The sequence below is a fragment of the Struthio camelus genome, chromosome 3 (assembly GCF_040807025.1).
Source record: "Struthio camelus isolate bStrCam1 chromosome 3, bStrCam1.hap1, whole genome shotgun sequence".
In the NCBI taxonomy this organism is placed as follows: Eukaryota; Metazoa; Chordata; class Aves; order Struthioniformes; family Struthionidae; genus Struthio; species Struthio camelus.
In genome coordinates, this window is record NC_090944.1 from 36,919,965 (window position 1) to 36,946,476 (window position 26,512).

The 26,512-nt window shown below is 36.2% G+C and overlaps 1 protein-coding gene across 6 annotated transcripts in view; it reads right to left on the reverse strand.

The window, feature by feature from the left end:
• KHDRBS2 (KH RNA binding domain containing, signal transduction associated 2) overlaps positions 1–26,512 on the reverse strand; it is a 420,341-nt gene that overhangs the window by 346,706 nt on the left and 47,123 nt on the right. The window lies entirely within an intron of this gene.

A 26,512-nucleotide genomic window follows, 5' to 3' on the forward strand; every position in this document is an offset into this window, starting at 1 on the left:
CTGACTTTTAATTCAAGTCTGGGTTTTTCTGTGTGCAGGCCACAGTAATTCAGAAGTGGCATACTCTCTTTCTGAAAAAAATTCAAAATACTTTTAAGCAAACAGTACCGAATTATTGAAAGCTTGCACAAAATAAGGAATAAAGATAACTCTTGCACAAAAAGATTTTTCATTGAAGAAATAATATAGTAAGCAATCATTACACAAGATAATAGTGATGATATGTATAACATTTGGCAGAGTTTACAAAACAACCCCAAAATATATTCAGGTTCTATAGCTTGAGTGCTTTCACATATATTCTTCATTTCCTAAAGCTCCATAAGCAAAGGATAACAATAACACTTGAATTTATTACCCTGCAAAGACCATCTAATATAGTGTCTCAGAGTTTCCTGATAGTATGAGTATTACTGAAAAAGTTGCATTTACAGCAGTGTCATTGCTGACAGCAACAAAATGGCAATGCTGATAATGAGTTAGTTAAACAGATGAAAAGGGACAGTTGCGGGTCCGTGAGGCATGCATTTTCAAGGCCCAGAAAGCAAGCACAGGGAGGAGTAAAACACTGAGAACGATCTGCAACACCTACACAGGTATTTCCTTGATTTACAGCAAGCACATGGTAAAGTCTAAGACACCAGTCCATGTCACAATTTGTAGATAAATACTACTGCTGCCTATTCTAGATCAAGCCTTATCTAAAGTCTGCACCAGTAAACAGCACTTGAATGTAACAGTTATAAGAACTTCTAAAACCTTTCGGACAAAGATTAAGATGGGATACATCTCACCTAACATAGGATTATAAAAGTTATTTTAATAAGCACTAAAAATATCAGTAGGATAAGTTTCATTTTCATAAAATATTTTAATATACCTGAAAAAAATGTGATATGTTGCATTCAGTGGGAGGGAATAATCTGGAAAGCAACAAATACCAATTAAGCACGAGCTTACAAAGCCACACTTTGGAGTAAATTTACTCAGTTCTAGCTAGCTTTGAAAGGTAAGAAGTTCTCTTCAGATAGTACCAATGGAACTATATAAAGGCTGTACCCTGGGAAAGGGGAGTGGGGAGAGAAGGGTGAACAAAAGAGCAAAAAGTGTCATAAGTGCACTAACTATTGAAATGAAGTTGAGGAAGGTATTTCTCAGATTTTCATTCCAGAAATGCAAAGAACAGTAGTAAGCTAGGGAATTTTCAAAGGAAATCGGGGAAGGTGTATCAATTTGTGCACATATATTAAACTAGACAAAGCAAAACAAAACAAAAGTGCCATTAGTTTGCGATTAGCAGAAGTGGATAGACATCTCTAATAAAATCAATGATTCTACAGTTTATAGCAGAATTTATCGTCTTCAGTATTTTCATAGACATCAACATAGTAAAGCAATGATGGTTAATTTAAACTTTTTTACTCAGTGTGACTTGAACTAGGTTAACAAAATCAAGCTCAATAGTAGGTGAATTGAACTGGGATAACAACTTCCTGAATTTTAAACATCATTAAAGTTATTCTCTCAACTCCTTAGTGCTCTATTTAAGTGAAAGTTACTATATTCATGTCATCAATAACAAAAAAAAATGACCACAGAAAAGTAAAGGGGTTAACATTTTCAAATCTGATTGTGCAGATTTGAATATTCAAGTAGGCTGCATGATTTTCAGGGCTCTTGAGTATTGCCAGCTTCCACTCATCATTTACCCTCTGAAAAATCCTCATTATAATCATGGCCATCATATCTCATAAAGCATGTTTGAAAAATATTGCTCTCAGTTTTCTTTAGCATACCAGTACGAACATTCGGAAATACTTTTCAATCTGCTTCAGCTGCCAACAGTTTTTGAAAATAACCAATTTAAGTGAAATTTCTTCTGTAGAAATGGATATCTTCCTCAGAAATTGTACAATTAAACTAATTTCAATCTTGTTCCAACACAATAAATCCAGAGACACATCTGAATGGATAAACATTAAAAATGTATTATAACATAAAACATTACAAAAATCTGTATACAGATCATTAACCTGATGCAAAAGTAAAAATCCATTTACAGAAGTGAATGTCTTGCTACTGGTCTCACAATGATGCTACTTTACACCAAAACTGCTGCTACTAGCCATTGCTATACCTATCTCTGAAAATCTCAAGGGACTCTTGTGAAGCTTTCTTGAATTAAAGAACTGTGACTTGAATGATAGTTTTCTCATACAGTTCTTTGTCATACATGCCTATAAAAGTTGTACACTGCATATGATGAAAGTCCAAATTTAACAGCTGGTTGCAAGCCTTTGAATAGCTTGTTTTCTTCTCCTTTCATTCAGCTCTCCATGTAGAAACTTTCAAACTACCCCTAAAGCTTTTACAGCGAAATTTGCCCCAAGTTCATGTTCTGCATAGAGTCTCACATTTAATGCCCTCAGTGGGGTATGTGCTACATACCCTCTTCAGATTAAGTTAAAGACTATCAAAAACAACCCTTTAGTACAGAAAGAACATTGTTGCTTCCAGGTAAAACTGGTGGGAAGGGGAGCTTACTCGAAGACAGAGTAAACGCGTTACTGGATCACGACAAACTGTATTAAATTTCTGTGTTTAACGAAAGCAGCCCTCAACAGTCTTTGTGTCATACCATGATTAGGACTCACGTGGATAAGAAGGAATGGGATCCCATCATGAAAGAATTTGGATCAGGATCAAACCATATGCTGATCACTACTGACTCTCTGGGTTGTGGCAGTGATGTGTAAAACGTTCCATCAATTGTAAATTATGAGCTGCCAGCCAATTCTGAGAACTATCGTTACCTGTTAACACACGCTATGAAAACATAACCACCATCTTTAGATTTTAAAATCGCACGTTTATTCTTATAAAAAAGACCATGACATGTTTTGTGTTTGCTGAAAGCCGGAGTTAGTACAGTATTTTGAGAACAATGAAAAAAGGTCCACAAGCATCAGCACTCTTTCAACACGGAGAAAAACAGCGAACCCAACAGAACATTTTATCCAACACTGATCTTACGAGAAAGACCAAAAGAGAAAGGCAAGCATCCCTCGAGAAAAAAAACACATTTTCCACCCACTTTTCCTCCAAGCTAACTGAATTACAGCAGGAAGACAGATAGCTATTCAATTACCTCCTACAGTACCTGTCAATCCCCAAGCACACTTCATTCTCGCCTTTCATCAGTAACTCAGCACTTTCACACTGCCTTCTGTATAATATACATGTATCCTACCCCTCTTAATTGCAAGAGAACATACATATCACAGTCACGCAAAAGAGGTCACAACTAGAGAGGTGGCAGAGGCTAAGGGCATTCCTTACATTTTTTAGAGAATTTTCTCCAAAGAAAATCCATCTTAAGCTCTCCCCAGACTTGGAACTGTAACGCTCTGCAAGTGCCATGTGCCTGTTCAGATTTTTATGAGGGGAATACCTTCTTCTTCCTTTTCCTCACCACTTTTTAACATAAAATAGCATAGCTGAATGAATGGCTCTTACTTTTTCTAAAATTTATCTGCTTTACTTTTACAGTACCAATAAAATGATGTTAATTATAGTTCACTTCAACGTACTTGACACTTATTACAAAACTTGTGTCATGAATATGGTTTTTCCATTAAAGGTAGGCATCCCACAGTAAAAACATCCTTTTGCTACACTTAGAGTCATGTCAAAACTCATCAAAAAATAATGTTCTTCTTGTCAGCCTGTCCAACCTACCAAAAAATGAAATCTACACATCCCTGTCTCTGCTGTCAACATCTGCTTCCCATTGAAAAGAATCCTGCAAGTTTACCTTGTAACTTACCTACCTCGCCTTTCTGATTCTTGTGTTTGTAGTTCTGGCTTTATCTCATTAAAGAAACATGAGCTGCTGTTGCAAGATGCCCTTTTAAAGCATAGTCTGTTTCCATTAATAGGAGTGATTTCTACAAGGGGAATATCACCAATCTCTTGCCTGTATGTAGTATTACGCATAGCAAGGTTATCTAGTAATCTGTGGAGTACACTTTGCTGCATGTGCACTTTTAGTTAGGTGAATGGAAGAATGTTCAACTGAAAGAGAAAGAACGAGCAAATGCCTGCAAAAAATAATATCTGATACATCACTATCTTAAAGAAAGCTTTTGTTATTTAAGATCATTAAAAATTTCACAGTTGGAACCTTGAATGCTTTCAGTTTTAATTTTAAGCAGGGTTCTTGGATTTTAAGGGGGGTGTGAAGGAGGGAAGATGTCTCAAATAAATACAATTGAGCCAATTAAAGTGAAGTTGATCCATAAGAAGAGAATATTCTCAGAGGTTTTCCAGGCAGGAAAAGGGCATGCAGACCCTTAGGGACAGGTTATCTAAAAGTAAAAAGGTTCAACGTGTAATAGGAATCAGGAGGAGTTACTAAGACAGAACAACCAGCCACAAGCTCTGGAAAATTACTTAGTGGCTCACTCCATTCACCCAGAAACCACAAATATCTGTTAACAACATTTGTCCACAATATGTTCACGTATCCATTCACTGACAGAGATTACAGTCATAATAGCCAGGATGGTTCAGAGAGGATACGGGAGCAATATCTATTACAACAGACACACGTTAAGGTAATATACCTGAGAATGATGAATTCAGTACCTGAAAGGAAACGGTAGGACAAACCTGAAAGGAATGCCTGTCTATGTGGTCTATTGTAGGCTGACTGATACAAACTTGATTTGTCTACGCTCTAAATCACAAGAAGCTTCGTAATAGTGTTAACACAAGGTAAACTATTCTTGGCTCTCAGGCAAGAAAAGGGGCTGTTAAAATAGAAAAAACTCTAAAAGATAAGTCAAAGAGGAAAGATTGAGATCTCTAAAATCACGACTGGCATGTGAAGCTGAACAGGGAATGAGTATTCACTATTTCTCTGAAAGGGGAAGCATTAATTTATCAAGTTACAGATTGAAAACAAACAACCAAACAAAAACTTTTACATTCAGTGTGCCGTTATATTACGGAACTACTGAAAGCACCCAGATAGATAAAATCAGGTCTTCTATGAGGATTTCATTCCATGATTAGATTCCATGATGTCCAGTAAGGTAAGATGTCCTACTGAAGGTCTTTTCAAGTTGGGGACATCCAAAAACATACTGTCTTCTAAAAGTTTCATTCATACTGCAGGCTTTTTTCACTGTGACACTAATACAGTCATTATAATGTTGCCTATTTTAAGAAACTTAGAGGAAACATTGGAAAGTGGCTATACCCTTTAATCAGTACTCATCAGACTGTATCTGGAATGCTGGATCCAGTTTTGGCCCCCCCACAATACAGGAAAGACATTGATAAACTGGAGCAAGTTCAGTGGACACCACCAAGATGGTTGGGGGCTGGAGCACTTGTCCCATGAGCAGAGGATGAAGGAGCTGCGCTTGTGCAGCCTGGACATGGGATGGCTTTGAGGGGACCTAACAGCCCCTTGGTACCTAAGGGAAGACAGAGCCAGGCTCTTCACAGCAGCACATTGTGGTAGGACGAGAAACTACAGGCAAAAGCTGAAACAAGAGAGGTTCATACTGAAAATAAGGAAAATCTTTCTCACCATGAGGACAGCCAAGCAGTGGAGCAGGTTACCCAGAGATGTTGCCTCTGTCCTTGGAGGGTTTCAAGACCCAACTGGATAATGCTCAGAGCAACCTGGTCTAACCCCAGAGCTGACCTTGCTGTGAGCAGGAGGTTGGACTATAGACCTCCTGAGACCCCTCCCAGCCTGAACTCTCCCATGATCCTATGAATTTAATACCTTTAAAACCTATACTACTCTGTCAAATTTGCTACCAAGGACTCAAAGGATTCAAAAGTTTTTGCAGATAAAACTGGACAATGGTATAGAAGCTGCATGATTACTTAAGCCCTGCATCCTTAGGATACTTGCTAACAAAATGTAATAATATAGCTAGAGAAGAAATTAAAGATCTAAAGATATTTGCATTTATAACAGATTAAAACCTAAAGAGAATTAACAAGAAAGCAAATTAAGAAGGAGAAAATGAAATGAGTAAAGACTGAGTAAAGCTCTTATCCCGCCTCTTTAAATAGGCAACAATTTTTACTGCCTTGTTAATATTTTGATTCTATCCATAGAGCTTTTGGCAACTTGTAGAGGTATGACAAAGGGGTTATTTCCACTTCAAATTACCATATTAGTAGAAATGTAAGCATTTTAGGTTGATTTAGCGATCAGTATAGATTACAGGATACTGAAGGAGAATATTATTAGTGTTAAATAACTAGAAAAGTTTTCAAGTAGAAATATCATATCTTGCTAAATTTATGACTATCATCTGCTCAGACATACAGCTTTCTGAGGAGAAATTAAAGTTTGACTACTAAGCAATTTCACAATACAGTATTCCATGTTATTCTAGGTCTGTATTAACTGTAACCATCAAAATATGAGCATTTATGATGAAGCTGACTGTACATTAAAAAGACAAAGAGGTGGAGTTTTGGCATCTCAGTCATTCAAGGCCAGCATCAGTGTGTGCAAGAGAAAGAAAAGATTCTGAATGCCTTTTGACTGCAATGACCTACTAAAATACAGTTGATGAAAGAGTCACAGCAATGTTAGACATGAGATATTAACAATTTTTAGTGCTTTCAGGAGAATATTGCTATTACAAGGACTGAGTAATTACAACATTGATTAAATATATCTTTAATGAGATTTTAAGAAAGAAAGAAAGAAAGAGAAAAAAGTAAGAGAGAGGAAGGAAGGAAGGAAGGAAGGAAGAGAAAGAATGAAAGAACAAAAAAGGAAAGCAAGGCAGCCCCTGAGTAAAATTTTAAAGACTAAGGTTCTTTTAAAAGTGCCTTTGAAGTCAAACGTATCTTTCTTTGGGGAGTTAGTCTGCATAGACCTTGATGAAGGTTTGATGTTACCAGCTGCTGCATTTCCAGAACTACTGTGTGTAGCTCACTAAGTAGCTGAACTCAGTACAGTTCTCCCTTCTTACCTCTTACCTTCAGAGCAGCTTAGACAGTATTACAAATATGCTACCAGTTAGATGAAAGGCAAACTTGAAAGTTGCTAGTTTATTTTTTATTTAATTCTGTTTTTCTTTCATCTGAGGAGACTGGTCATAACAAGAGGAAGTAGAGAGCCTGAGGATTTACTCAGACAAGAAAAAAATGAAAGAAAAAACCACCAAAAACATTGAGAGTGTTTTTTTTTTTGAACATATCTCTAGTTGTCCTTGGATCTAACGTCCTAGAAAGCTGTGTTGCTATGATGTTAAAAAAAAAACAAGTAGTTCTTTGTCAATAGAGATAGTTGAAGCTTCTACTCTGTTAAAGTCCATTCAACAAGACACTTTAATTCAGGAGAACACTTCAGCATGTCTTAATCTGAAGAGAAAATATCAATGCTGTGTTATATATTGTATGGTTTGGAACAGATAAGTAGGGGTTAAAGATGAATCGATCAGTGAAATCACTAGTAAATCCCTCAATGAGATATTCGTTACCTATCCCTTACTATTTCAAAGTCGATAGGTTCTTAAGGAGGTGCTCTGCCTAGCTGGAGCGACTAGCAGAAATGAAGCTTTTCAGTCTCTTCACAGTTTCTGGAAAGGAAGAAAACCTTTCTATTTCTCTCTCCAGTCCTAGAACTTATTAGCGATAAAAAAGATGTCTGCTATTCTGTCCTCAGAGCAACAGATAGAGATGAACAGAAGGCAAGTTTTTTCTTTGCTGCTCTTACTTAGCCTCTTTTTTTTTTTTTTTTTTGGAACTGTGAGGTAGAACAGACACAGAATAAGGCTGACATTTGAAAGTACACAGCATTGAAAATTATGAAAAGATGCCACTTACTGAAGTTAAGAACTAGTATAAAAACTGTGCTTGGATTTCAAGCTTCTCGCTGACATCTCTTGGTCTTCCAGGTAGCAACGCCACTAATGAGCTACTAACCTCTGCTCACACAGTTATCAATTATTTGAAAGCAGTCTATAAACAGTCGGGACAGTAGTATCCATTAAGGATGCGATCAGAGATATTAGGCTCAGAAGGCTGACTGCATCTGAAAGAGTGATGGGAAGACCGAACTTCACTGGGGAAGAGACAACGAAACCCCAAGCAACCAGGAGGAATTGCTGAGAGCTGGAAGAGAGTTTTTTCCTGTTAGAATAGGACCCTTCCTTCCTAACATACTTCTGTCAGCAAGCAGAAAAAATTCTGTACTATAGAGACAGGAAAACCTTGTATGTGTGTGTGAGGGTGCGTTTGTGTATATACACACATGTATATAACGCACATAATTAAAACATAGATAATTTTTATTCATAAGTTGTAATAAAAACATAAAAGAAAGATCAAAAATTCAGTGCTAGTATATATCCTTATATATATCTACCTACATATACTGATGTTATCTCTTAAGCGATCTTTGCTTCATCACAATCAAGCTACATTTAGATGAAAGTTGCATCCAGGTGCTCTGCAAGCTATTAATCTCCAGGATTTCCAGAAACATAATGGCATTTTGCATGCTTTATACTTAAAAGCTGATTCCACTGAAGTTAATAAATGTGAAGTATTTTCCACTCAAGCTAAAATACAGAAATGTGACAGTATCTCTAAAGGAATTTGAACTGAATATTCTCACATTCTCTCACTGTTTTATTGAACAGGTACTTCCACAATATGATTACTGTATACAAAGCAATGTAAATGTCATGATTCCTGAGCATTATTACTACACATTAATACTATATAGCCAACATACACGTTAAGTTTGCTTGTGGTAAACGTCAAGTTTCATGATATTCAGAGGTTAAACACTATTACATTATTTCTCATTATGCAGGAAGATTACTAACTTGTTTCTACTAGACTTCATAATTTCTATTTGCTTTCTGCTGCTGTACATTTTAATTTACCTTATTTCAGACTGAAAAAAACAATTTCAAATAATATGTTTTGGGTAAATTGAATTTTTAATTGAAGGAATAAATTAGAGATATGTAATAGCAAAAAGGTGTGTAAGTTTTTTCTTACAAATCCACTGAAAACTACATCTCTGCTCTGAGCCTCCTCTTGGAGATCGGTGCAAATAGATCCTTGCTCTAGGTAATTTACACTACAAGATGACCTAACTTCCTATAGTGCCTCTTCAGAAGAAATTGTCAGTAAAACCTAAGGATGGGTGGTTTATTCAGCAACATATATTCACCCACTTATTAATGTACAGTGAAAATGGAGGAGGCTGAGGTGGTCAAAATAAATATATTTTTTATTTTTTTAATAGTTTGTAGAGATTTTATTGCATAAAGTCTCTCACATTTTTTTCTGTAGAATTTTCACTGAAATTGCTGGAACACACTTACATATACACCACACGCATTGTCAGGTTTTCCTTGTTGAGTGCAAGCCTATTACAACGATGAAATTTTGCAGCCTGAGGGGTGCATGTTCATCAACACTAAATGAAAGCACCGCTAACGTGAGATGGACATGTCATTTATCTGGATGAACTGCAGATATCCCAGCACCTCCCACATGGCACATGGAAAGTGGAAACGGAGAGTGTCCCAAGAAAGCACTTCAAGGACACCTTAAAAGTGTGTTCAGCAAATCAGTGAGGAACTCCTTTAAGCTCAAATAGGAAGCAATGGACCACCCAGCCTTCTTGAGTAAGGGAATTGTGTGCATCAGCAGAAAAAGCATGAAAGATATATCTGTCAAAAGCAGCAACTGAAAAACACCTACTTCACAGGTAAGTCTTCACTACTGCATGCTCAGTTCCAAGTACGAGGCACTCCTGACAACAGTGTGCATCCATGCTAGAACATAACATCACTCCTCTGACTGTAAAAGACTTTGTCACTATTATTGCTGTCATTATTTTTTTGGCTTCAGCTAGGCACAATCACTAATTAGCAGTAATCATGTAAAAAACATAATAAAAGGGAGATACTGGACCAGAACTGAACCTCAATTAAGACAAGATTAAACTTTTTCTGACTCAAGTAGTTTTTGCATCTAGTACTACAAACTTTTCAGAAGCACCTAAACATGAGATGAAAAGCAGCATCAGAGATGCCTCTATTTGTAACTTATTCATCACAGAGGCGCTTGAGTTCAGGAAGTTCCAATTTTTTCTCACCATCATCACCTTCTCCCTGTTTTAAAAGCCTATGTTCCACATATTTCTCCCTACATTTCTTGACAGATACTTACTACAGCTACAGACGTATATTACTGCCACTGGCTAGCACAAGAATTCCCTTTGCTGCCCTGATAATGTAGGCACCCTTTCCCATTTAAAGCTAAGAAGGTTACATTTTTTATCAGTGAAATAAGCAGTCCAGGAGTCCTTCTCTGGTCCTGAAGCCAGTTGATGTATATAGAGCACCCGTGCAAGGAACAGCATGGCCAACTTCTCTGCCTCTCCTCAAAACAGAGCGCCCTTATCCTAATCATTGGGAAAAACATTCCTCATCTATACTAGTCTTCAAGCCATGACCAAAGATTAACTGCGAAAACACTGATTTGTACAGATGTGATAGGGAGCATGCTACCAAATAAACAATATAAAGGACCAGAAGCCAATACTTGGGCCTGTGCATTGGCCCTGTTCAGTTTAATGAAATAATGCAAGGATCCAGAAACTCATCCAGTTATCATGAAGAAGTAGTAACAAGTGTTATTTGTGGCAGATAGGTTTAGCAACAGCCTATTAGTTTTGGTTGTTAAATGACACTGAGTGTTCTTAGCTACTACTTGCCTGTGCAGGAAAAAGCACTTGGTAACTGAGGCAAGATTAGGGCCACTCTTAAAAGAGTAAAAATAAACCAAGTATCTACAAATTATTCACCAAGCCAGCAGGAATCCTGAGTTTCGCCCGGAAATAGGATTCTGTATGGCAACTCTAGCAAATAAAATTCCCAGTAAGAGAACCTGTATTTGTAGGAAAGAAAACATATTAGCACCAGGTAATCTGATTTCATTGCACCAGGATATTTGACATTTGACAATTAAAACACATCCTACAGTGGTATTACAACTGCATACAGCAACAGACAAGATGTACGTTTTTCACAGACTTGTTACGTAGCCTTAACGGTACTTGTTTTCACTGCAGAGGCCAGAGCAATAAATTAAAATGTATAGATGTCAAGGAGACTGTTTCATTTCCTGCATATACCCTTCTATTCCTTCCAGGATTCTAGGAAACAATTTAAAAAGGTAAAGAACACCTGCTTGAACCTGTCTGCAATTCACTTCATCACTGCTACACATGAAAGGTGTTTTAAAATAGTATCAGTGGTATGCATGCTGCTGGCATACATCCAAAAATCAACAACAGGAAGTCCTTTATTTTCACTAGACCCTTTGCCTCTTATTTGATAACTCTAAATTAAAGTCTTTTTTTTCCTTTTTTTTTTTTTAGGATCCTAATCAGCAGCTGTAATAATCAGATAGATGCATATCATACAAAAGCTCACTGACAAAGAACAGTTAGATGGAACTGAATCCAGACACAGCAGAAGTGTTGAGAGTTAGGAGCTCAGTGAGCTATCCGTGAAGTTCACAACAGTGGTAAAACCTACTTCTGAGGGATCTACACAACTGCTTAATTGTTACATAGTTTGAGAGTAATCTTTGTATCTATGCAGATGCTGAGATCTTATATAACTGGATATCCATAAATTATATCTATGAGTAAATACTTCTAGCTCCGTTTGGCTGGAAGAGCCCACGCTGGCACACCATGGCCTGATATCATTCTTCGCTCTGTCAAAAATTCACATACGCAGTTCTTGTTCTGGACTCCATTTCAAAATGCTGCAGCTATATCACAACATATTATAAAACCAAATATATGAAAAGCCCTCAGCTACGGTTTTTCATAGTTTCAGCTCAAGTTTAAGGCGATGACACATGTCTTCAGGCATTTTACAGCCTGTGGCCTGCGATATCTAAGAGCTATGCCAGATACTACAAGAAATTAGTTAATTCCTCAAGCACAGTGAAACTCATTACAGTACTGGCTTGGAAAAGATAGGGCTCAGCTCTGGGGAGGATACAGACTTCCCAGAAGCCAGTCTTTTCAGAAGCCTGTCATGAATTTTCCCCAAATATCTGACCTCATGCATTGATTTTACCTTTTTGTCACTAACACAAATATACGGTAAAGGAACAAAACTAGTAAATCCCTGTTTACTACAGATTTGTGACCTGCATCGTTCATCATCTTTCCCCACACATAATATCCTTTTTTGCCCTTCATTTTCATCTCGGATTCATCTCAGATCTCTTACCTGCTGAGGTGGGTAAGGAGGCAGCAGATACTGTGGCTGACTCGGACGTTGGTTTAGGCAGCCGTTTGCTGCCGTGTTTTAGACTGGATAAGGGGTTGAGCTACTCTCTTTCCTCCAGATGACCACTATTTGGAATATCTCTCCTAGACAGTTATGGGTCATCCTTCTTAACAACACGTAAGAGCTTCACATATTGTGGATTTTTATTCTTACATCAGATATGGTTGAGATTAGTCATTAGGTTCAAAAGTTATTTATGAAAAAATAGATAGTCCACTTAATTATATAAAGTAATTGTATTTCCTTGGAAATCTTTCCTTAAAAACCCCATATGAGTTATTCCACTACTCTGGTTTTTCTGTTGGAGGAAGGGACGTGAGAAAAATGAATGCATGACAGATGCAGAAGCACACATTACATGAATGGGAGGATTTGAATGGCTATCATTTGAAAAGAAAGTTTTTGCAATGCATTTCAGTTTCTGAGTTGTAATGATCCAAGAATGTGCAGCAACAGTGTCACAAAATGCGGTGCTTCTCCACCTAAGACACATGCCTTATGCTGAGTAGCCGATGAGGCTTTCTTTACAGCTTTCTGTAAAGAAATGTCTGTGATGGAGCCCATAGGCAGTCCCTACACAGGCTCTTGATTGCCTTCCTCCTTACTAGCATATGTGTAATTGAATTCCTTATTGAATAATGTAAAGCAGCCAGCTAAGGCACAATGACCACAATATGAATACTTGTTTAGAACAGAATATAGAACTAGAACAGAATTCAGAAAATTAGGTAAATAAAGGCATCAAATTTCATCTAAAGAGTAGAAGAACCACTCAGCTTGTATTCTCACCAATTTGAATGCCGTTTTATTTTGTTACCCAGAAACTAGCCATACAAATCTGACATATGCCATGCTTTTCTTTAAAAGTAATTCTTTCTTCCAGCAAAGGTAGCTGGCAGACAAGCCTTTGAATCTAAAAGTGAAAAAGAACAACTATCACAGAATTGTCCAACTCCTGAAAATTCTTGTTATACTTCTGTATATCTGTTAACACCTTTTCTTCCTCTCTGTCTCTTCTACTTTATATGCCATCTTTGTGAACTATCTCACTATTACTGCTCATTAATGGGCCGAAAAAGAAATTTCTCTGCTGAGATGTCTTTTTTTCCAGCACACCAGTGAAACGGTAGTAAGTTCTCTAAGGCTGACCAGATTTGAGAAAATGTCCTCCTTCACAACAAATATCCCAATTAACCACACCCAGGTGAAATGCCTTATACGACTGTAGCTTCTACATCATAAAATACTTAAAAAATAGGGAAACATACAACTCACAATGAAAACACTGAAACACATTACTTAGTTTGCCTGCATTTTATGTCTCAAAGCCTGCATTTTATGTCTCAAACTAACAAGCCTTTCATCTGTTTACATGTCTGTCACTGAAGATCTCAGCAGCTGGTAAAAATAAACATCTGTCAATTTGTTCCTGTTTCTCAGAAGGTGCAGGGCAGAAAAAGAACTTGGGCAAACCCATATTGATTCAAATATGCTAAAGAGTTTGTCAGCTGCTTTGATTAGCACAGGAAACAGCCTCCTGAGTTCAGAAAATACCACAGGCTCATTCTTAAAGAAAAAAATTTCCAGCAGAACACAGTGGTGCAAGACAATCTGTTCCGCTGTAAAGCAGTTCTGCTCAGGCTCCATCCAGCACAAGAGCTGTAATTTGATGCTAAACAAATGAGGAATTCAATATTTGTATGGGAATGTCTCTTTTTTCAATAAACTACAACCATTTCACACAAAAATATTCCAGTAGGACTTCGTAAATATACTGATATTTTTAAAATGCTGATAAAAATCATATAGCTTTTCCTTTATTATAGAGTGGATGCACTCACCAATAACAACAGCTTGCAGCACTCACAGATTCATCATTCCAGTTTTATGGAGTATCAAAAATAGAAGGCAGATTTTTCTTTCAGTCAAAATATCCAGCAATCTCAGTACCAGAGAGTTGAAATTGTTGATCTTCACTGGGAGCACGTCAATTTTTACACGCACACAGCATCTTGCCTACCCATTTGGATGACTGAGAAGAATACTAATGACCACTTTATAAACATTTGGTTAAAAGGAAGTTTCCAGGAAGAAATATGAGTCTTTCAAAGCAAAAACAAGAACACAAAGTGTGAGCAATGTTAAAGGAAAAATAACTAACTAAAAGATCAAAACAAAATGGGAGGGTGGTGAGGAAGGACAGACAAATAATATCTGCACTTTGATTTTCCCCTGGTTTGTCATAATCCTCCACCGGCAGAAAGTTCTTTCTTGGCTGAAAAGGCTTTTTTCAATGTTAGTTCCAGAAAGTAAAATGAAGTGCTCTGACAGCTTGCAAGTAATGTGCAAGAGATGACATTAGACACTCTGTAGATACAGCAGATTTTACATTATAAAATGTTTCTGGAAAAGGAGAAATCCAGGACAAACTTGAAAGACGGGGGCAAGAAATCTGAGAATTTGGAAATAATTTTGTCAAGACGTTCAAGACATTCAAGGGACATTCAGGGACATTCAGTAGAAAAGCAAGAAAAGAGATGGCAGGATCAATCAAGGTAAAAGAAGAAGAGGTAAGACAAAAGTTCATGTTATACTTTGTCAATCTTATGTTTGAAGAAGACAGCAAGTTACTGAGCAGGAAACAAGAAATCGAAGGAACAAATCTGAATACTGCGCCTGAGGTGGAGAACAAGCACTGACATCAAATAGGAGAAACAGAATTATTTCTGAAGGAGAGCTGAAAAGTAAAGGGGCAAACTTAGATCCTCTCACGTGTTAAGCATACTCTGAACTGCCTGTTAAAATATACACTGATTTGTGTGTATGTGCACTAAATTTAACTTGCTAATAAATCTGGTTTTTCATTCAATATTCTTAGGGTTAAGTAATGCCTCTCTACCTAAGTACGCCACCACAGAGAAAAAGCCAAGGCTGGCAACTTTCAGGCAGCCAAATGGGAACTATCCCAAACCCTACTTCTTGACAGAAGAGCATGTCAACCCCTCCTGCCTCCTGGATGGTTGGGGACATGTAGTACAGTCCTGAATGGAGGTATATAGCCAGATTCACCAATGAATGTGAATGAAGGAGCAGGGGAGACTGAAGAGTCTGTCCATCTCCTCTCACTGTTTCTAAGGTGAGACTAATGGAAAAAGGCAGAAGAGTGGCTGATATTTTTATATTACAAGATACTCAGTGGTACCTGTAAATTACAAAATTAATGAGTGCCAGGGAGTGTCTGTGTGAACTGAAACTTGACCAACTATATTATTAAATTATCAAAATGGACCTGGTACAACTTAGGCTCACTAGCACTCTCCCAGACAATTCTTGAGCATGACCGAGGACCAACAACCATTTCCAAAAAAGTCTGCCTGTGCTCTCTATTTTGGTGGGTAAAAGTATTTAATGGCATGGATGCATCAAGTTCCACGACACTTGGCTTCAGTGCCAAAGAGTGGTCCCAGGTATACTTAACTTATTTATACAGACATAGCTTATGTGTGCATGGATCAGAGTCAGACACAAAATCACAGTTTAGTGATTTTGAAGTTCATTTTCCTGAGAAAATAAACTGGGGGGGGTTCACTCTGAGACTAGGTCACTTGTGCCTTTCCCCCATGGCCATGTTATTTCCTTAAGAGCCTCTTCTGAGGGATTTTATTTATGAAAGTTTAAAAACAAAAAGTAAAACCTGAGCAGTATAATTTGTATGCTTAATCTATTCCTTTGCATACTCACAGGAAAAGCCCTAATACCTCAGGGATGAAAAAAAAAAAAAATAGAGCAAAGCAGCTGTAGACAAGAAATTCTGCAGAATGCAACCTTGTTCAGTGTTACCGCAGAGAAGCAACACCTGATAAATGAAGCTGTAGAAGACCAACAAAATGAGATCAGATCCTGCAAGGAAATTGCCAAGCATGAAACTAAACAAAAACAATTCATTACAACACATTACATCCTTTACATAAATGCTCTTTAACCATAGGCTACATGTTAAATGCCATTGTGGTTTTTCCAAGGGTATCCATCTTTGATGCCTGAGGCATCAAATTCAAGTAAGGCCAAGCAAATGAACAGACTGTCTCAGCAATTCAGCTATTAACCATATTCTACTCTAAAACACTTGCAAAACTGAAATTCTACAAATAGATATGAAAGTATCTTTCTAAATAATCAATTAATCTCAGCTTTTGGAAAAAAAAGGCCATGTTACACTTGAATCCATGTGCCTGGCTAACAGTAGGCAGGAGAAAAACACCATTCTGTAATCAAACCAAAAATATTAAGAATGGTCTAATAGAAAACATACTTTAAATTGCACCTTGGCAAGTAAAAACTCAGATTTTGGAACATCTTCATCTAAACGAAATTGCATGGAATAATAACAGGCTTGTTATTCTTTCTGCATTGTTTTCTAACTTCTCCCTAGAAAATGATGCTGCTAGCATGAACACTCCAATGACTCAGCCTTCATTTGTCCATACACTTCTAAAGATGTGTGCTGCTACATCCAACATCTCTATTTTACCAACTAAAAATGCAGCACCCAAACTGACAAAGTCTAGTCTATTGTTATAATAGGGAGATAGATTCAAATATATGCAAACAAAAATGTTGTAATTATTCACTCAACCAACTGAGACCCTTGGAATAATATAGCTTGTCATAAGTAAGTGGTTATCTGGATATTTTCCAAGAAAAATGGAAATTGTATAGATTTTCCTTTGAGATTTACACTATATTTCAGGCACTGTCTTTTATTAATCTCCTCTTCCTTATACCATATGGAAGCATTTGATAAAGACAGATTCTAAGGATTTGAAAATGAATGCTTCAAAAGAAACCACACTGCTTCTATTATAGAGAAGGGTCTGGGAAAGCTATACGTTAGATTCAGTAATCAAACCATAAGCAGTGCTGAATGGAGTAAAAAAAAGACACCATAAAGCAGGAAGAAGTAAACTGTAGCAGAATCTTTTCCTTGTGTGACAGAAGCTCTTCTAACCAGTGTTTGCCATGTGGATAAGCATAACAACTGCTGCGAAAGCCCTAAATTAAAGAGAAATATAAAAACGCATTACTGCTAATGCACAGTGTCACGTTTAAGGAAAAATTAATTTAGCCATGGATTTTAAAGACATGTAAGCACTTAATTCTCACTGAAATTTACAGCAGTCAAATGACTAAATACCTTTTGAAGCCTTGTCCTTAACGCTTATGAAAAAGGCCAGGGTTAGATCATGACGTTCTCTACGTAAGCATAGGTATAGCTGTAGATTCAGCAATATAAAACTTCCACATAATTCTCACCATTGTGCCAACATAGTCGCATCTGCAGGACAGAAATGCTCTTTTGAGACCAGATGCCACCAAACATACACAGATTGAGAAATACCCTTCTGCTAGGACCTTTGGGAAATCAGTGGCAATAAGCCAAGAAGAATGTGTGATCCACTTTAAATGAAAATTAAATAATCCATCCCTTTCCTTGTTTTTGCTTGTCTGTTTTCCTGCTATCTCAACAAAAACAGTAGTATTTGAGCAATGAACATACACTAACTACCTTCTTCAGTACTACAGTTTAACGAAAGCAAAGCATTATTCTTCATCTTCTTCATATTGTTATTACAATAAATAGTTGTTGAGGTAGCAAATCTTCCAACATAACGTTTCTTTCTTTTACTGTTGATCTCTATACTCAAACAACAACTGAACTTATACTGAAATCCCCCCTTTTTATCATTTACATTTAATTCTTGTATTTATGGGAGAAGGATACCCTTGTAGACATCTGCTTATTTCCTGAATGAACACAGCGTTCAACCAGTGGATAAACCCACATATGAATCTTGTAGATATCTGTCATGTTTCAGAATGTGTCTCCACAATAGTCAGGTTTCCCTTCACTTGTAAAAAAAGGAACTTTGTTGTTGTTGGTTTCTAACCAGTACTAAATTTATATTGGCACTAAATGAGAAACGTGACACCTTCAAAACCACGGAGTTACTTCGGAGCCAAGTAACTCAGGCTCCATACTCGGGTAGGCATCTAATCCAAACGTTAATTCAACTGACCGGGCACTGAATTCTCAGAGCCAAATTTTAGAAGGAATTAAAATATCTAATAAGGCAAGCACATAATTCACCTAAGTGAATTATAAACTTATACAATATATTTACAAAGTATAACAAAACTCTGAAAAGAGGTAAACTATGCTGGATAGCATAAATCTCATAGGGCAATATTAATATACAGTTGCTCAATAATTGCTATACTGATATCTTAAGATTACAAGTTTGGATACAGGCAGAGCTCTGGTCTCCATTACATTCAGCACAGTAAGAAAGTAAAAAAAAAGACAGTACCAGTTCCTGATAACACACCATCAAGGTGTTATCCACATTCAACACATTAGGAGAACAAAAACTAATAAGCTAATGGAGGAATGGGAATTTGCAGTTATTGTACAACAGCATATTTTGTGTACTGGCGGAAATCTCAGCTTGCCATCTGCCTACAGACTGTCGTTCAGCGTGTTCTGCGGGCACTGAAGTGGAGGTGACACTTCAGAAAGTACTTCCAGAAGGATGAGGTAATGGCATGATGACTTTTAAAGGAATTTCATTGCATTTACTGGACTGCATGAAAAGTGCAATATACAGAAAAACAAAACAGAGATCGTTAGCAAAATGAAGATTGGGAGTCTAGCTGGGAAAGCTTTTCTTCTTAAAAGAAATTTTCCCTTGGGCATTTACACGAATCTGGACCCTATTCAAGCATATGGATTAAGCTCTGAAATCTACACTCAGGGTACATCCTCTAAAGAGGACCCACTCTGTAACAGTGTTAACACTTAAATACTGAATAAACATACTACAACCATTACTATATGCATAATTAAATTAATCTATTCTCTTATCTATTCACAGTAACTTTTCTGGATTTGCAAAATGTAGTTATCTCTTGTACACATTATCAGATTTCATTTCAATGTTATTTTCTATTTTTCCTATTAAATCTTCATTATTAAATATTAAGAAAGAGATACAAATTTAAAAGTTATTTTCTGATACGGAATTGTTCACACAGACGAATTCATTAACAGTGGAATAGATACACACAGACACTGTCAACAAGGACTTTTCTTTTTGAAATAACGTTCATAACAGCATATCCAACTATGTAAAAAGGTAAGCAGAAAGCTCCTCAATTTGAGTTTTCGTGCAGTCTTGAAGTCTTGGATGAAGAATGACATGCTCTAATATTATCTATCCATATTTCCAAAGCAGTCACACTTTTAAATCCTGTTATTATTGATCATATATCATATCTTTATTTATCACCATGCTTTAGTACATTGGCACTCCAGTCCACAATGCTACATAGGCATTAAAAAAAAAAAAGAGAGCTCCCATCCCAGAGTGATAATAATCTAATTTAAAGAAAAGAAGCGATAAAGGACATGTACAGACAGATGTGTGGGGGAGTATGTGGAAACAATGAAATGGTATATATCATCACAGAAAGAAACATTTTAAGCACAACAATGCATCCACTGCTTCTCAGTATTTTGTTACATTACAAATTAGGAGAATTTTCTGAAATAATTAGTGATGTAGGGATTGAGATGCAGTTTACAGATATTAACATGAAGGACTACTATCTGAGAAAGCGTGAAGATATTTCCTTGAGAAATTAGAACAAGGGTGATGAAGGTTTGCTTGGCAGGCAGACCTTACCTGGCAGAAGACATCTCAGTAATGAGTGATGAATGGTTGGGTGGGGCAGGAGATCAGAGAATATGCTATGAAAAGATCTGAAAGCTTAAAAAAATATCATCTGGTGGAGAAGGAAGGTAGAAAATGCATGATGAAACTCAAAGAAAGGATACTACCTCTAAGGAAGCTTATCATTTCAGAAGCATTTTGAAGCGAAGCGAATACAGCAGATTTAAGCTGTCAAATAGAAAGAAGAAAGTGCAAGTAATGAGAGAAGAAAACAGTCTGCATGAGAAGATTAGCTGGATGGATAGCTAAGATACACTGATCTTATATTGCTCACCTGAATGTCTATAGCAGAAAACAGGGGAGTGAACCAGCATTCTCTCCTGATACCCCTGGTTCTGGGTAGCCCTCAAATCACCTCACATGTATTTTGGTAGTGAAAGCAATGTGATATTCTCTTGTCAGAATCTGAGATCAAGCTCATATACCATTAGCAACTGATAAATATTAATCTTGAATTGCATTATGCACCGCCAGTAAAAGCAATTCGTAATTTTAGAAAGTTTCTCTCATATTTGAATAAAGTCCTAAAAGCAGATGGCAACAAATTAAACTTTTTCACAATAGAATTTTAATAACCGTGTTCTGTTAAATAAACTCCGTCATTGGTTTTATTGATAATTCAGGCACATTTTATCATTATCGTAGGCTCCTTTTTCCTGCCAGTAGATGAATATCTTCCATGTATACGATATGGGCAGGGCAGGTAAAACGATGAAGAAATACTTCTATGACATATTTACTTATTTTTTGCAAATCTCCATTGTTCAACATGGAAAGTTGGTTGTAAAAGCACAACTCTAGATTTTTACTGATAATGACTGGAGCTCTCAAATCTGTTTTATATAACGTAAGGTACTGCAGGTATAGTATCAGTGAAAATTAGAAGTGAAGTACATCATCATCCCTTATGCTACTGGGAAATGCTTTCTGCAGTGATTGTTTTAAATTATTTTTAAAACAAAAGATCATCAGGCACAATGGAACTCCTGGTTTCTAAATAAAAGTTAGTAATTTTCAATCATTCAGTATTCTGACATACTTTTACTGGGCTATCAAATCTCTGTGCTTGGCTTGCCTTAAATAATAGTTTGGATTTTTGCATAAGGATTGCTGAGGAACACACATAAATCTGGATGCTCACTGCATCTAAACTCATACTGAACAGAGGCAGAAAATATGAGTACTATGTGTTCAACTTAAATTAATCTTGAATTCAATATTCAAACGGAAAATAAACGAATAGGCTAACGATCACCAATTTTTTGGCTTAGAGAAAGATATTTATTTATAGTAATTGTGTTATAATTTTAAGTGTAAAGAAGCAAGTTGAAGGAAGCATGAGTAAACATTTTAATAGTCCAATCTTGCTATTAGCTAGGCAAGATGCATAAATAAATTACAAGAAGACTAATGCGAACATTATAGCTGTCAGATATACAGCCAATGCTATGAATTTTGCTGAACTGTGTTGCATTTGTCATAGTCTGAAACTGATTAAGTTACGGTTAATGCAGAAAGAAGAAAAGGACCTCACCGCAAATGTTAGTTCCTTCATCAAACAGAGATGAAAGATTCTACAATGACAGGAGACAAAATAACCTAAGCAGAGCATAACCGCAGTCAAGTCATAATGAATCCAACGTGATCATGGCAAAAACTGACAGTCCGCTCAGACAGAAGTTTCTTCTGTATTTTGGTATCTTCTTTTTCTAAAATGTAAACATGCTTTTTAAAAGTCACTCTATATGATCTAAAAGATACTCTAGAATAAAGTAAGACAGCTGCACCATCAATGCTACCTGGTTTTCAGTGAAGAGTATAATCTACCTGTTAAATGGTGATATTCTACAGCCATCTATATACTGTAGTATAGTCTTCCAAGCTTCTCTAAGAAAAACCAGAATTTTTCCCAGGTATTCCAAGCGCTGTATGCATTTTGTATAGCTTCAAGTGATAATGATACTGCACAGAAAAATAACTCTATCTTAAGGTCAATGTCACTAAAATAACAAAGAAGGCTGGAATGCAAACAAATGCAAAATTTAAAGACTCGCATTTGAGCTCAACAGAGGTAAAGAATGGCAATATATGTTCCTTCATATGAGACTCTGAATAACAGATCTGCTGTTTGATCACTGCCTTTATAGTTCTGTTACAAAATACCATATTTTAATCAATACTTTTCCTTATAAACTTTCTTAGTATTCAGAAATGTATTTGTTAAAAGGACATTCACTGCCCGTGTTACTTACAATTTGGTTTCCGAAAAAGCTGACAAAGACATATTTCAACAAAAAAGATCTAGATTTTTCAAATATCATTGTATCTCCATGGAGTTATGGCCCATGATAGATATTAGAAACTCTACCTTCCAGTTAGTATGGATTATCATATTTTTAATGGAACTATGACAATTTACACCCCAATCACAAACAGATGTAAAGAAAATTGAGGATACACTAATCATCAAAGAAGTGTCAAACGACTAAAGATTATACATCTCATCCCTTGTATGCCTACATGAGGGGGACAGCAAGTCGGAACAAAAAAGTGAATTCTAGTAGCAGTTCTGGGATAGCCCGTGCTTAGATGATCTCTAGCAGCACCTAAAAGCTGCTATCTCAGTGTGTCTAGCATCACAGAGGATAAATGAGTGTAAGTCAGTCTACTTCAAAAGTAGTTATGTGTACAATCAGTACTATATAATCCTACTCATTTGTCATCCTACAAATCTCAATTGTATTGTGGAAAAAGTTGTGTTTTAAAAACTTTCTATTTAATAAAATTCCATAAGATTCAAAAGAAAAACAATTTTTTTAAAAAAGCAAAGCAAAACACTGACTATCAAAGTATGAGCAAAAAATGTTAAGTCAAGTCCACTATATCCGTCTATGTATATCTAGCAAGCATCTCACAGTATAGCCAGCAGAATAATAATAGACATTAATAAAGTATCTGTGCATGCTTTATGATCTGGAACCTCCACTGCTCATCACTTAATTTTCGTCTCAGTTCTTGTTGTCAGTCTGAGAAAGTTCAATGAACATAATTTAGCTACTATATGCTTTCCTCTTTCCAAATGGCAGCAGGTCTATGTTTTATTAAAAAAGTATTTACATATGTTTATTTGTGATAAGGTTAAAATAAATTGCATCACTATTTTTATGTACTTCTCAGTCACTAATCTATCTTGATTGCCTTCTGATGAATTCCTTACAGTGTGATGTTATAAATATTTCTTATAAACATTAATATGCCATTTTTCATAATGAATACATGCATTGTTGAATAGATGAATATATTCTGAAATATTTTGGCTGTCCAACGTGAACTAATGCCAAAACACAATGTTAGGGTACTAAATCTGGAATATGATTATTACTCCTTACTATGGATTATGAATCTCATCATCTTAGGTGTATATATCATTATATAAATAACTGAGAAATAAATAACTGAGAAACACAGAAATGTGACATCACACTTATTTCACATCATTTCTTGAGAGTTTATCAGCAACCTTTATATATATTGCTTAAATATATGTGTATATACATGTATTCATGTACATATACAACACAAATTCGTTTGAGCCTATCTTTCAATGATATCAAGAGTTGTGAAGAAACAATCAACCTACAAAATACGTGACCTTAAAATAAATGTCAAAGTAAAATGAGCAGAATAACTGGTGATACATTTATTAACAAGGAGAAAAAATATTTTTTAGGAAAAAAAAAACCCCACAAGTGAATTAAATGCATACACATGCCACAATAACAATAAACAGAAATTAAAAGGCCATGACAGAAGTTAGGAAATTTCCAGCACTTTTCAGTTAATCAAGGATAATGACAAAAATGTCATTATTAACAAATATACATCAACAATCAAACAGTCTGAGGCTAAAGCCAGTCTTAGAAGTAATCCATTCAGCCTAAATTATGGAAATGCACGATAAAGGTTCTCCATCTTCTAATGGCACCATGAAATAGTGATATAGTTAATGAATAAAGCATTTGTCATCTCAAATTAAATTTATTTTTAAACATATTTGTTTTCACGTTACTTATTAGGTATACTGTGGTTCCATCGGGCACAATTAGGATTCAGTTCTCTCCTAAAGCCTTGAGAGAGACTAGACCGCAGAAACACACGGGAAGGACGACAGTTACACAATGATCGAAGGGTACAGGCAGGGAGGTTGAAGGTGGGGTCTGGAGAAGAGAGCCCTGAAAGGCAAATACAGTCGAAGGATCAACACTCCGGAACAAGTCTCCAGACCTCAGGTGCCTTTTCTATTCAGCACTAGTTTTCCAGCCTCATAGGATTCTCTTTTTTTTTTTTTCCCTTCGGCTTTTCTCACATTCCTACTCTTCCTTGCCCTCTTCTGACCCTTACATGCTTCCCTCTCATTTTTCACTCATCAGCTTTCCTGCCACTAAAAACACGTGTAGTGAGGAAAAGCAAGTTGTTGCATGCCTGAAAGTTACACAAACAAGTGAGGATATGATGGAAGGCTTATAATTGATATTTTATCGATTCTAAAGAAGACATAGTTGTCCTTCTTCCCCATGCTGATTTATACAGTAAATAATAAATGTTAACCATTTACGAAAATAATTAGGCCTGTAATTTTATAGTAAATTATAATAATAAATAATTTTTATATATGCATAATAAGTACTTCTTTTACAGGTGTTTTATTTTTAACTATAAAGATTAAAATATTCCTGAAATATCACAGGACAAATTCTGAGGACAAATTTGTCCTCAGATTCAGTTTTAAATTTCTGACTAGATCCTCTTTAACATCACAGCCCAGTGAGGGTACAGCCCTATGCTCCATAAATTTAGCATTGCTAAATGCTAGCAATAGGACTTCAGCTTATAACAATAACTAGCCAGATCAGTCTTCAAGACTTAACTGCTTTGTATTATTTTAGCTTGGTTTTAACTGCATCTGCAAAAACGATTTCAGAAACTTTTGCTGCAACTGGAGCAGGGAGTAGCCAACACCTGCATAACAGCTCTCACTGGCATTTCCCTGGGTATCCCACAGGTCACAGCAACGTGCCTATTGCAACTCAGGCTACGCAAGAAAAGACATGAGACAGGTACAAAAGTCATTCACAAGGCAATGGCCGTTTATTCTGTTTTCCAACATATGACACCTAAGTACTCTCATTTTGTTAGGATCATCTGGATTATGAATAACCTAAACTGTTCTTATTTTGCAGGCTTTCTCCTCTTCAATTTTTGTTGTGTTATATTCATGCACATGCATACATACACACAAGTCTACGACACCATTTTCTGTTGAGATTCTCATCAGCTAAAAAGCATTAGAGCTGTCACTGATCAGAAACAGTACTGGATTGACTTGTCTGGTTTATTTCAGAAGCCTGAATTTTCAAGGATGTTGTCAAGTTCATTTTTATATACAACACATTGGAATTGGATCATGCTGCAATTAATTGGAAATTTATTTAAAATTGCATAAGACTTACAGGAGAAGGATCATGCACATCACAAAGTACCAATTCATTTTATAGAACTAAAATTCTCTCAAGGGTGTCCAAAATCCACACAATTTTTCATTGATGTTTGCAACAGAACATTTTCGTTAACAGATATTCAAATGAAAATATACATGTCCAACCATCTATTTAATGAGTTCATATGCAAAAAGTATGATGCGTACACATTAACCTATCAAAAACTGGAAAAACTAACTCTTAAACCGACCAGTACAGACCACATGTTTGCGGAATAAAGTTTTATAACTGTGCTTTCAGAGCTACACGGACGAAACCAAGCACTGGAAATCAAAGATGCAGAACTAAGAATGAAGACTGAATAAAGGAACGGTAATAGTTTGAAGGTCTCTGCAGAAAGGCTACCACTAGAGAATAAATATTTCTCCAAAATTACAGTGGTATAGATTATCTACGGGAAAAGGCTGTGGAACCTCCACCACCTGCCGTGTTAAAGGTCAAGCTGGACAAACTTTCATAAAGAATCTTATATAAATATAGTTGGTTTAGTTTTGGGCACGGAGATGCAGAGCATCTCTGACTTTCCTAGGAGATCGATTTTCTTGTAATTCAACATATTTTTTAGTATTTTATACTGTTGAGACATTTTTATTTAGGCAAAATTTGCATGCGTCTTTTTGTAATATAATATATTGCATATGCTGTCATTCGACTGGCAGTAACAGCTAACAAATACTGTTCTAAGAGATATGTAAATGTCCTTAATAAATCAATACATTCATAAACTATGCACTTGAGAAATATTAACTTGAAACATTAACGTGTTACGGAGATAAAAGTCAAT